This window comes from Antechinus flavipes, chromosome 1 (genome assembly GCF_016432865.1).
Source record: "Antechinus flavipes isolate AdamAnt ecotype Samford, QLD, Australia chromosome 1, AdamAnt_v2, whole genome shotgun sequence".
NCBI classification, from domain to species: Eukaryota; Metazoa; Chordata; class Mammalia; order Dasyuromorphia; family Dasyuridae; genus Antechinus; species Antechinus flavipes.
Genome location: NC_067398.1, coordinates 165,467,304 through 165,480,719, shown reverse-complemented (window position 1 = coordinate 165,480,719; position 13,416 = coordinate 165,467,304). Strand labels below are relative to the sequence as shown.

The 13,416-nt window shown below is 41.9% G+C and overlaps 1 protein-coding gene across 1 annotated transcript in view; it reads right to left on the bottom strand.

Moving 5' to 3' along the window:
- Positions 1–10,204: 10,204 nt before the first annotated feature.
- Positions 10,205–13,416, bottom strand: part of CCDC125 (coiled-coil domain containing 125) — an 80,181-nt gene continuing 76,969 nt past the window's right edge. Inside the window, exon 13 of the mRNA XM_051992700.1 lies at positions 10,205–10,521. The gene's annotated coding sequence lies outside the window, so the exon portion shown is untranslated. The remainder of the gene's footprint in view (positions 10,522–13,416) is intronic.

Sequence of the window (13,416 nt, the reverse complement as noted above, 5' to 3'; positions counted from 1 at the left end):
TCCAGGCCTGTCTCAGCCCCTACCTGGATCTGAGCCAACTTGGGCTGTCCCAGCCCCCATTCTAATGATCTGCTCATGTTTCCCAACCCCCACCAAGCAAACTCAAGCCCTCACTGGAACCCATTGAGGAGCCAACTTGGGACTCCACTTAGTGGCCCCTCTAGCTGAATCTCTCATTATAAAAGAGTCAAACTGGAGCCCTCTCTTTGCAGAGGATCGAAACACACTGGTACTATGCCTGGCACCCCAAGGACCCTCTGTCCACTGGAACCCTGTTTCCAGTGCCCTCCTCTCTCTACCTTAACCTATTTCCTTAACTATACCTTAACCTTATTTCTAAACCCCATAATAAACCTCTTTTATCAATCTAGGTTTTCAGGCCTGTAATTCCTTACAGGGGACCCTTTGCGCCTCTTCTAGACCTCATTTTGCTCCGTATCCTTGTGATACAGGTGAGGTCCCTTTAAGATTCCTTTCTTTCTGATTCCCAACCCCTCCTAGTTAATGTTATTACCTTTTGATTCACAAATCCTAGTCCCTTTGAATTCCAATAGAAGATCTGGACCTGTCCCAGCCCCACCCAGCCCTGAGCCAACTTGGGGCTACACCCATATAGGCCCCTCTATTTAAATCTCCCATTATAAAAGGGGCCAAGCTGGGACCCCCTCTTTGCAGAGATCCCAAACTGGCATGTCAGGACTTTCTGTCACTAGAACCCTGTTTCCGCTGCCCTTCTTATCTCTACCTTTAACTATTTCCCTAACTATACTTTAACCTTACTTCCAAACCCCATAATAAACCTCTTTTATCAATCTAGCTTTTGGGGCCAATAAATGCTTTTATTGGGGACTCTTGCGCCACCACTAGACTTCATTTAACTCGATATCCTTGCGCCAAATCCAATGGGAGTACAGGGGAACTCTTATTTGACTCCCTGTACCCCAAACCTGCTGCTAGACCTCAATTAAACCCTAATTTCATTTAGGCACCCCATATCTATCCCTCATCACTTGCACTGAATCCAAAGAGGTTGCAGGGGAGCTCTATTTGACTCCCTGTACCCCAAACCTGCCACTAGACCTCAAACCCTAATTTCATTTTGTAATGCCGGAGAAACTGAGGCAGGAGAGAGATTAGAGAGTTTTTAATATTTTATTAATGGGAGAGTAAGATTGACTGGACAGGACTCTCGTTTCAGATTATCCAGTCAGACAGAGATAAGTACACTGGGACCAAGGAATCCATATTGGTCCCAGGGCTGGAGGACCCAAAGAATCCAGCGTCCAGCATACAGCTGCCAGACGCCATTCTCCAGCAATGAATGGAGGAACCCCAATTTCTTAAATACCTTTTTGGAGACAAAAAAGAGAAAGGGAGGGAAAGTTTTTATCAGGGAGGGGAAGCCATAAAACCTAAAAATTCCAGAGACAAAGAAGTAAAGATATCATGGGTTGATCTTGGAATATTCTAAAGGAATATTGTAAATCCCTAAAAGAGTCAGGAGATCTACTCTTTTATCTTGCTAATTCATAACCCGAGAGCGAATAATCCTTAGTTTTACTGGGTCAGAGACGGAACAGTTAAGGAAACTGAGACAGGGAAACTGAGTCAGGACAGTTAAGGAAAACTGTGGCATAACAATTTAGGTACCCCAAATCTAGACCTCATCAAGGGATGCAATTGAGCAGAACTCTCCCCACTAATTAAAATACCTTCTCCTACTCAAGCAAAGACCAATTTCCATTTCATAGCAATGGTGAGAAAAAAATAAATTCCTTAGCAAAGTGGAATAAAAGAACTAAGAAGTATAATTTAAGTTGCTGGGGGGTGTAGGGGGGAATCATTGATTTACCAAATAGAACAATAATAATGTTTATTCTAATAGAGGACAGCTAAGTGCTTCAGTTCTGGAGTCCGGAAGTGTCCTGTCCGGCAGGACATCAACAGTGGGTCATCGAAGGGAACCAGGGCCGAGGGGGAGCAAAGGCTCTGTAAGACAATCAGTCTGTAAAGCACCACGTGCTTTGGAATGGAATCGGAGAGACAGAGAGGCAACTCAAGCTTTAAGATGGTGAATGTCTCTGTTTAATGAATGAAGAGAGTTTAATTAAATAGGATTTCTGAGTGGGGGGTTACAATGAGAAGAATGTCAGACCATAGGTGTGGCGGAAATCCTAGAGTATACTGTTATCTAGATCTTGGGCGGAGATGACCGATTTCTTGGGACACACATTATCTAATCTCAGGAATTTAGGGTGTTTGCTGCTCTTCTTAGCTCTTTGTCTCCTGCGTCCAAGGACATGGCCTCTGGCAGTGTTCAAGGACATGGTCTTGGAAGAGCATGGTCTCTGGCATATCCCCCTTTCCTTATTATTAAATAGGTGGGAGGCCTGTCTTAGGCTATGTGGCCGGCATCCACATTCAGTACCCAAGTAATCCGACCTTAGAAGGCCAGAGAAGGGCAGGACCCCTGTCTTAGGCTATGTGGGCGGCATCCGTCCCAGCACCCCAGCATCAAACTTCCAGGGTGTGCTTCTGGAAAACGGGCCCACAATAATCCCGTCATTGGGTGTTCCTGCAGCCAGAGGGTATGATGATCCTGAAATATGGGGCCACAATAATCCCGTCATTGGCTCACCCACAGCTTATTTACTGAATGCGGGAGGGGGGCACTACCTGAGACCAGACCTTGTATGGATATGAGGAGGAGGTGGGGCAAAAGTGCTTAAGGCAAAGTGAATAGGAGCTAAGAGTTCCCATTCTTTCAGGTATATTGAAAAAATATACCAGTTTCCCCAATGTTCTATCTCTACCTCCCCTTTTCAAATGACCATTCCCAAATAAGTCCCAAGAGCAAATCAAAAATCCCTATACATAACAGACTAATACAGTAGTATTTCCTTCAAAGCCCTCAAACATAACAGCAATTACAGTTTTAACAAATCCCATCCCAAGTCTTAAACACACAGTAATAGATGATCCAGGTAAGGTTTAACAGTCAGTCATCAACCATTCCCAAGGTCCCTCATATCAGTCCAAAGTACAGTCGATGCAGGGTCAAGTCCATGGTCTCATTTTAAAACTGCTGCTTCAGGCTGTGAAGTGATAGGAGGCTCTCATTCCTTGCAGAGTGGGTGTGTCATGCTGGCAATCAAAGCTGATCAAAGCTGATCCAGGTTCCAGAAGCAAGTCAATATCTGTAATTTGACCAAAATCTAGAACAAAAACACAAATCTAACACATAAAGATTGGATCAGTCTCAGATAGAAAGACTCAGTTCACCAGACTGTTGCAAAACATGAGGAGGCCAAAATGGATTGGCCAGCAATTTCCTATGTGACGAGACGAGTTTGCTTTACAGGCCAAGCAAACGGCTGCAGTCTTACAGACCCTTGTTAATTGTCCACTTATCATGTAGAAACCTTAAAGGAACAAAACACAAATATCCAGTAACAGACAGTTGACTAGGCGAAATAGTTGCCCAAGCATTTAGGATACAATGATTACATATGACCAGACTGAAAATAGCAAGGCATGACATAATTGAATTGCATTAACAATTCTATTGACCATTGCTCTGATCAGAGAGATCAGTTACAGAAGGAAAAATTCAAGAACATAACTATAACATAACATAAGCAGTTGAGTTTTAACAGCTTATCAATCAATTGTCCCAGTAACTGTCAGAGGGTGGAGCTTTAAAACTCCCAAATAGCATTAACTAATTAACTCTAAGCCCAAAAAATTTTACCTCCAATAACAAATATCATAACAGAAAGAAATTTCACCTCAGTAAGTTCACAACTTAGAACAATTATCATATCTAGGTAGATGTTACATGAGTGAACATTATACATACAAATCATTTTGCTTTTAAAATACCCAATACATAGATAAATATCTCCAATTGCATATTGTCCATAACAAACATTTTCAAAAGGACAAAGAGGCCCTTTAAATAACCTCAGGATGACCCAATACAATCAATTTAAACTTATACAAAACACCCAATTCCACATAAAAGAATTCAAGGGTTTTTTTTAACATAGCAATTAAACTTTTAGAAATACTCAGACCAAAGTATGGATCACATTTACGACCATTTTCTTTTAACCAAAAAAATTTATGTATCAAGAAACAAATATTCAATCAATTAACCTAAAAATATGTCCTTAAAAATCACAGTTTGCTGCACTGGCTGTAATCAGTTAAGAAAACGGCAGGAACATATTCAGCGGGGTGAGGGGCGGAGAAGATTCCATATGGCCATCCTTCCCCCACTCCTGACCCCCTAGAAAAAACTTCCCTCAGGTTCCCCACTCAATTTCCTACATGGGGATCCTTTTCAAGATTTAACCCATCAGTTTCCCAATATCAGGTTTCTTCCCAAATCCACCCATTTCCAACTTTCTCTTTCCTTCTGACTACATACTTAAACAATCTCCTTTCCTTTAAATGTTAGCACCTGCTGTATATTAACTTTCCAAACTTTCAAATCCCTTTCAATCTATTTTTTTTCTTTCTTTTCCTTTTTCTCACAGGCTGCTGCAGTCAGCCAGAGACAGACAGAGAGAGAGAGAGAGGAGAGAGAGAGAGAGAGAGAGAGAGAGAGAGAGAGATTTTTCAAACTTCTTGATATTTTCTAAGTCTGCAACACAGAGGCTGAATCCTTATCTCTTACAAGCTTACTAACTTTTAACACAGACACACAGAAACAGACATGGAGCTCCAATTTACTATGTACAGTTGCAACGTTGTTTTCCAAACAACAACATAACAGACAAACCACACAGAACATGGAACATATATGACAGACTACACAGTTATACCGATTCCATGACATTCAAGATTTTTTTTTTTTTTTTTTAAAACATGAGAACAACAATTTTCTCAATCGTTGACACCCTGTCTGTTTCAGGAGCTGTTCAGTGAATTTGAGTGGTTCGATCTTCTCTTCAGGTTCCAAGGTGTCTTGATCTCGTAACTGATGATAAAAGATGTGTCTTTTTGTGATCGCAGAATCTACTTTAGATTTAACGAAAGTGGTTAGTTTATTAAAGGCCCAAGGGCCAAAAGGAGGAGAAGGAGTCCCACAAGAGGGTCGAGAATACTAGGGAGAAAAGTGGATAGCAAGGGGGAAGTGGAGAACCAGTTCTTATGCCAGGATTCATTTTTTACTCTTTCCTGTTTTCTTTTTTCCAGACTGTCCCTAACTTTTGGTAGACTGTTTTCAACAAGGCCAAGTTTATCTGAATAAAAGCAGCATTCCTCCTTGAGGGCTGCACAAAGACCTCCTTGTTGTAAGAAGAAAAGGTCTAAGCCTCTTCTGTTTTGCAGCACGACTTCAGCTAAGGATGCTATTGAGTCTTTAAGGTGTTTAGGTCCTGCTTGCAATTCCTGTAAATCCTTATCTATAGCAGCGCTCAATTGGGAATATTGTTTATCATTTTGTATGAGGGAGGCTATACCCGTCCCCGTTCCTACCGCTCCTAGGCCAAGGAGGACGGTCAGGGTTAATTCAGTAAGGGGTTCCCTCTTGGTCCTGAAATTGCCGGTACTTTTTCTTTCCCAGATATCAAGGAAATCATCGGCCTGGTGTATATTAATATGAGGGAAGAGAAAGACAGAAACGCAGTAATCGCGTTTTTTGATAAAAGATCGGGCATCCAGAAATGTAGTAAGGCCAGCAGAGCAGGCAAAATAAGAGCCGTCAGGAGCGGCCACATATTGCCACGTCAGGTTGACAGGTATGGTGTGGTTGCAAACGCCTTCAAGCTGTTTGGGAGGAAGCATGTTAGGTCCTAGGAGACAAATTCCAATGAATTGATCAAACTGTTCTGTTAGCCCAGTGGGGTCTTCTATCAAGGACCTCATTTCCTTCTTAAAGGCCCTGACTTCTGTGGTGCTCAGAGGAGCATTCACAAATCCTATACCTCCTTGGGCCGAAGGAACCTCTCTTAAGGGATATAATTTAGGACTTGGGGTTTTAGTTCCCGGCAAAGGATAATTTCGGATATTTCTATGAATTTGATCTAATTCCTTCCTTAAAGAGGAGAATGATTCTTTTTGGAGTCCAGGTGGGGTCAATCGAATTAAATCCTCCTGTACCCTGAGGGGCCCCAGAGGAGCTGATGGGATTAAGTCCTCACCTTCCCTTTCCTAAAACCATGGCTTCTTCTGGGGGTGGGGATAAGTATGGAGGAGGGAGAGATAACAATGGGTCCCATTGCTGGGTCTTTAAAGTTTCCTCCTTCGTGTCCTTTACACTTGGACTCTTACTCAACATTATAGAAGCCCCGGAAAGTCATAGTCCTGCATATAGAACCTCCTCTGGATTAACAGGTTCTTTGTTATTAACCCACAAATTCAGTATTTGGCACACCCAATCTTCAAGGGAGCCAAATTTAGGCCAAATAGTGCCTCCACCAATGTCTTTGTCACCCCAGACAAAGCAGCAATACCTTATCTTTTTCTTGCTTTTTCCTTTATATTTTGGCAGTTTGTTCCAATTACTTAATTTGTTTCCCAAGGGACTATCTACCGGTATTCTCTGATCATATTTCTCATTTCTCTCCGCGAGGGCTGGCTGGGACTGGGCCACACCCATTGGATTTGGACAGAATCTAAATTCCAAAAACATCCAAACACACCAATTGTCGCCAATTGACTCCAGTCACCCTAGAAGGCCTAGCCAAGCCTACCTGTCCAGAGACCTAGAGTTTAAGACTCAGGGCCTCACAGAGTCCTATGAGCGACAAATCCCCCCAAGACTGCAAGAGTTTCCCAGCGAGCTCAAATTAGCCCGGGCATTTGAGCCGCAATTCAGGGGCCTAGCCCTGCCTTCCATCAACATACAGTGTAAAAGGCCGGTCATCTTTCTCAAAAGGCAAGGTGGGAGCGGCCCCAAGTACTTGGGCGAAGTAAACCTTTAGATAAAGAAACGCTAGCCCCAGGAAAAAGCTTAGCAACAATCATAGTGTGGCCACAAATTAAAATAGTTATTTAAGGCAGTTCTACTTCTGGTCTATGCAATCACACCTGAACTCAAAACTCCCAGCAAATATTAGCTGCAGTCCCAAAAGATTTTTATCTTCTACATCAGTTATCATTAATCTAGGACTTCAGATAAAATCTAGTTCAAGAATCACAGTAAAGGGTTTACAACTTATACAGCTATTTTTCTTATCTAAGTAGATAGTTTTAAATTTAACATTACACAGATCTTGAAGTTCACAAGTAACTGAACCAAACTTCATATAACTTACAATTGCCCATCAGAGATGACAAATTTTAAGGCATAACTCAGTTACAAATTACCCAATACCTCTATAAAACACACCATCTAAGTAGGAAGGTAAACTATCCCATCTTAGTCCCTCAGTAACTTCTCAAAGAATGGAGGAGGGAAAACAGGGAACAAGTCTAGAGAACATAGAAAAGCACACAGGAAAAGCAGACTTCTTTCCTAAGGGTATTCACCGAATTCTTAAATGGCTTCAGTTTCTCTCATTTACTCATTTCTTGCTGCAGTCAAGGAATGAGGGGAGAAAGGAAATAAAAAGCCATCTTCTAAAGAATTTAATTTGCCTTGACCTAAAATTTTATTCCCCAGCCATCATTCCAAAGGTCTTTCTTGAAGCTGCAACCTGGCCAGGGTTGGAGCCCAGGAAAAAATCCTTTGTTGGCAGGGACATAGAACGCCAATCCAGAAAAGAATAGAACCAGAACCGAGTGTACTAAGAGCAAAAGGTTTTAGGACTAAGAAAATTAGGAGCAAAAGAGTTCCCACCTGTAGGGTTAGGTAGGAAAGTGTGAGACAAACAGACCTAGCCTGGTTTACCTAGGTTATCTCTCCACAAGCAGCTAAAAAAGTTTTAAGTAGTGCCCTGAGGCTAAGAAAAAAAACCCAAGAGCAGTTTAAAATCCCGTCTTTGTAGACAGCCTTGTGAGTATGCGAAAGCGTAATTCTGAGGCTTCTACAATTAACACAAGATGACCAAATCAGGGAAACTGAGTCCCGTTTAAAATATATGGGACGAGGACACTTCCTGAGGGCTGGAAGCTGCGGCTTTAAGAGCCAGGTAAAGGTCTGGAAGGGGCACGGCTCACTTGTCCAAATTGCTAGCAAATTTCTATTTTAAAAGTTGGTGACAACCTTTCCGGAGATTTGAGAAGATTAAGATTGAGTCCCCAATCTCCCCACTGTACAGTAACCCCAAGAAGGGGACAGGATAGGAGCATTTAAATGGCAGGTTGCCAAGCCACATGGGAGAGGTCCCAACCAGGCCTCGAGTTCTACACTCCCCACTCCATGGAAGAAGGGGGAGGAGAGGCCAGAACGAGGGTTGGGGAGGAAGAGATGCCATCTTACCCAGCGCAGTGCGTCTTGAATGGCGAGGGCTCCTCTGGCGATTCCACGCTGGAACTTGAAGGCAGGGCAGCTCATCTAAGTCCCCAAATCTTACTGGGAGAGCAAAACCTGAAGGGAAGACTGCTTACCCCTGTCCAGGGAGTAGCTGCCGTGGGCAGAGACATTCTCTAAACTCACCCCAATTCAGTGACCTTTCTCCTCGTGGCTACAGCCTGACCATTAGAAACTCCATTGCATTTAACAGTGGCATGGGAGAAGGGCTCAAACACAGCTCCTCTTACGTTTCTCCGGCTATCTCCCCAGAACAGAGCAAAGAGAGCGCTGGCCTGGGACCCCCGAGAAGGGTAAGGTCCCCAGAACGGCTACATGACCACTCTTTGGTCTGGGGTGGTGTTAAAGAGACACTTCCTCTCGTGTCTCAACAGTTCCTGCTGGAGAGCAGGACTATCTGGTGACAGGAAAAAAAGATTAGAAATGCATTGAGATGCAAAGGAAGGGCCTTTCTCTCTCCAAAGGATTTGGTTAGTGGGAGTTTCTTCAAGCAAAGCATCTGCTCCAGGAAAAGACTTTAGAGGCAGGGGAGTGTCTAGATCAAAGTAGGGTGAGACGGAACACAGATATTCTCCCCACTACCTTTAGAGATAGAGTGAGACCAAAGAAAGAACGCAGATTCTTCCCGGAAGAATACTGCTTGAACAGCTCAAAACCCAGATTGGTTCTGAGTGTGCCCCGAAAAGGTCGGGGTCCAGTTTGATCGCCAAATTATCTAGCTTCCGGTGTTTATTTCGTCAGGGAACCAAATGTTGGGGTCTAGCTTTGGGGTACCTAAATGAAATTAGGGTTAAGGTCTAGTGGCAGGTTTGGGGTATTTCAAGCGAAAATGATCTATGGACGGCGCAACATATTTTCTTTGGAAAGGGGCCACTGGTCAAACCAGACTGGAGTGTTTTGATCTTGTCCGCCTGCAGGCTGGGCGGACCAGTGGCCCTTATAAAAAATGGTTCTGAAAACCAAGGCCAGCACGGCCAGGGTACGGCTGTACTTGTAAAGGCTGATTGATACCTTGGTTATTTTTCCCTAATCCTTGTTGAGGGAGAAAACCCTGGCTTAGCATTTGTCTTGTGACTACAGAATTGGGGCTGTACATAATAATACCCATTTGTGAGAGAATATCTCTTCCCCATAGGTTAATAGGTAGATTAGGAACTATGTAAGGGCGGACAGTGCCCGTATTTCCCTCAGCGTCTTCCCAAGTTATCTGAGGACCCGGGGGTAATTGCCGAACCTTGCCGTTGTTAGAGGCTCCTTCAATGACTTCATTAATTAATGCCCAGAGGGGGAAAACATTTACAATGTTTGGCCCTTCTCGTTTTAGGTCTCGGCCAACCTTCTGCCATTTCCCGGGGTGTATTTCAGGGCCATTTACAATAAACCAAGGACGGACCTTATCTATGTATATAAAGAATTTTATAAGGTCCTTCTTTTTTACTTTTATGCCTCTTTCCTTAAGATTTCCTTTAAGATCTTTAAGGAATATTTGTTCTTTAGATAAATACGATCCCATATTACCGACAATCGCTAAAACTTACCTCTACCCTTATGGGGTTCCGTAGAGACCGTGAATTCTCTCCCGGAATGCTCGGGGGCGATGTCGGGCCGAGGTCCACTTAGAGCCCCACGTTGGGCGCCAGTTGTCCTGTCCGGCAGGACATCAACAGTGGGTCATCGAAGGGAACCAGGGCCGAGGGGGAGCAAAGGCTCTGTAAGACAATCAGTCTGTAAAGCACCACGTGCTTTGGAATGGAATCGGAGAGACAGAGAGGCAACTCAAGCTTTAAGATGGTGAATGTCTCTGTTTAATGAATGAAGAGAGTTTAATTAAATAGGATTTCTGAGTGGGGGGTTACAATGAGAAGAATGTCAGACCATAGGTGTGGCGGAAATCCTAGAGTATACTGTTATCTAGATCTTGGGCGGAGATGACCGATTTCTTGGGACACACATTATCTAATCTCAGGAATTTAGGGTGTTTGCTGCTCTTCTTAGCTCTTTGTCTCCTGCGTCCAAGGACATGGCCTCTGGCAGTGTTCAAGGACATGGTCTTGGAAGAGCATGGTCTCTGGCACGGAAGATCTGAGTTCATTTCCTACCTAAAAAGAGGAGAAACAGGTGTTACTTAGGCTCTGACCCTAAGACCCAAACAATGGCAGCCTCATGATTAGAAGGCAATTAGCAGGGACCAGGTAAAAGAAGGACACAGAATTAAAGGCAACTAGTGGCACAGTGGAGAGTAGGCTGGGCCTAAATTCAGGAAAACTCACCTTCCTGAGTTTAAATCTTGCCTCAGATATTTACTAGTTAACTGTCTTTACTTCCATTTCATCTGTAAAATGAGCTGGAGAAGGAAATAGCAAACCACTTCAGTATCTTTGCTAAGTAAACCCCAAATGGGATCACAAAAGTATTGTACATGATGGAAAGGACTGAAAAATAGCCAAAAAAAAAAAAAAAAATGCTAGTATGCCAATTGGAGAAAATAACTTCCTGAAGCCATCTACCCCTTCTTCAATTGTTTTTTCTAAACAATTCCACTTTTAATATCTTCAAAGGCAAATAACAGAATAACTTTTGAACAAGATGAGGTGAGATCTTTTAAGACAGTTATAAAAATCGAGTAAGACTTCATCTATTTCAAAGTTTGAGTAGGCCTGAAGGACTTTAAGCATTAAGTCAAGGGCATACTTAAGTCCCCTTGTTATCCTCCTATGACATCAGTGTCTTTCTGTTTTGGTCAAATATGGGCAACTATGTACTTATTGGTCAAGTTCAATTTCTTCAGTAGTTCTGCGTTTAGAAGGTAAAATCCTCAGCCAATAAGGATGAGGGTCAGTGGTGGGAAGCCAGGTATTTACGTTAGGGATTAAAAGTGTTGACCCTGCCCCCTACTGTGCCTCCTCCCTTCAATTGTCTGCTCCATGGGTGGGACGCCCGATTCTCGAGAGAACGTATAATAAACTTTGCTTTGCTTCTAGAGATCTCTTCAGCTTTTTTTTTTAATAAAATGGTGCCTGAACCACACACTTTTAATTATATTAAAAAGACATCCCTATAAAGCAGATAAATTCTAATAATCTAGTATGATAGATTTAAGATTAATCTCTGAAAACTGAAATCTTTTATTCTAGAAAAGCTGACTAGGCTTTGCAGTCAAAAGAGATCAAGAATTTTAGACCATCAAAGCAAATTCAATAGACTTTGAACAGAAAATGCTTTGAATAGAAAAAATTTGCATCTAGAAAAAAAACCTAAGGAGACTGAATGTAAATCAACACACGCTACATTCACTTCTTTTTTCTATTTTTTATCTCCTTTTTGCTCTGATTTTTCTCTCCCAATAGGATTCATAAAACAATGTGTATTAAAAATAAATAAATTTACTAGGGGAAAAAAAGAATTTTAGATCAGGACACTACTAAAGATTTTTTCTTAATTTTTTTTAAAGCAACTGAGGATTTAATATTATGTGCTTTGACAGGAGACATCAGAAGAACAATTAGGTAGAAAGAGAACCAGAACACTGATACATTGTTGGTGGAATTGTGAATACATCCAGCCATTCTGGAGAGCAATTTGGAACTATGCTCAAAAAGTTATCAAACTGTGCATACCCTTTGATCCAGCAGTGTTTCTACTGGGCTTATATCCCAAAGAGATCTTAAAAGAAGGGAAAGTGACCCACATGTGCCAAAATGTTTGTGGCAGCCCTGTTTGTAGTAACTAGAAACTGGAAATTGAATGGATGCCCATCAATTGGAGAATGGCTGAATAAATTGTGGTATATGAATGTTATGGAATATTATTGTCCAGTAGGATGATTTTAGAAAGGCCTGGAGAGATTTACATGAACTGATGCTGAGTGAAATGAGCAGGACCAGGAGATCATTATACACTTCAACAATCATTATACACAACAACAATACTATATGATGATTAATTCCGAAAGTTGTGACTCTCCAACAATGAGATTATTCAAACCAATTCCGATTGTTGAGTAATGAAGAGAACCAGCTATACCTGTTATGCCACAGTTTTCTTTAACTGTCCTGACTCAGTTTCCCTGTCTCAGTTACCTTAACTGTTCTGTCTCTGACCCAGTAAAACTAAGGATTATTCGCTCTTGGGTTATAAATTAGCAAGATAAAAGAGTAGCTCTCCTGACTCTTTTAGGGATTTACAATATTCCTTTAGAATATTCCAAGATTAACCCATGATATCTTTACTTCTTTGTCTCTGGAATTTTTAGGTTTTATGGCTTCTCCTCCCTGATAAAAAAACTTTCCCTCCCTTTCTCTTCTTTGTCTCCAAAAAGGTATTTAAGAAGTTGGGGTTCCTCCATTCATTGCTGGAGAATGGCGTCTGGCAGCTGTATGCTGGACGCTGAATTCTTTGGGTCCTCCAGCCCTGGGACCAATATGGATTCCTTGATCCCAGTATACTTATCTCTGTCTGACTGGATAATCTGAGACGAGAGTCCTGTCCAGTCAATCTTACTCTCCCATTAAAACTCTCTAATCTCTCTCCTGCCTCAGTTTCTCCGGCATTACATACCCAAAGAGAGGACAGTGGGAAATGAGGGTGAACCACAACATAACATTTCCACTCCTTCTGTTTTTGTCCGCTTGCATTTTTGTTTTCCTTCTCAGGTTATTTTTACCTTCTTTCTAAATCTGATTTTTCTTGTACAGCAAGATAACTGTATAAATGTGTATATATATATATTGTATTTAACATATACTTTAACATATTTAACATGTATTGAACTACCTGCCATCTAAGGGTGGGGGCGAGAGGAAGGAGGGGAAAAGTTGGAACAGAAGGTTTTGCAAGGGTCAATGTGAAAAATTACCCAGGCATATATCTTGTAAATAAAAAGCTTTAATAAAAAAAAGAAGAAAGAGAACCAGAAAGGTAGTGTCAAAATAGTCAAATAATTAACAATGCTAAATACTATAAATTAGGGATAATTACTGAGATTTAAGAAGATT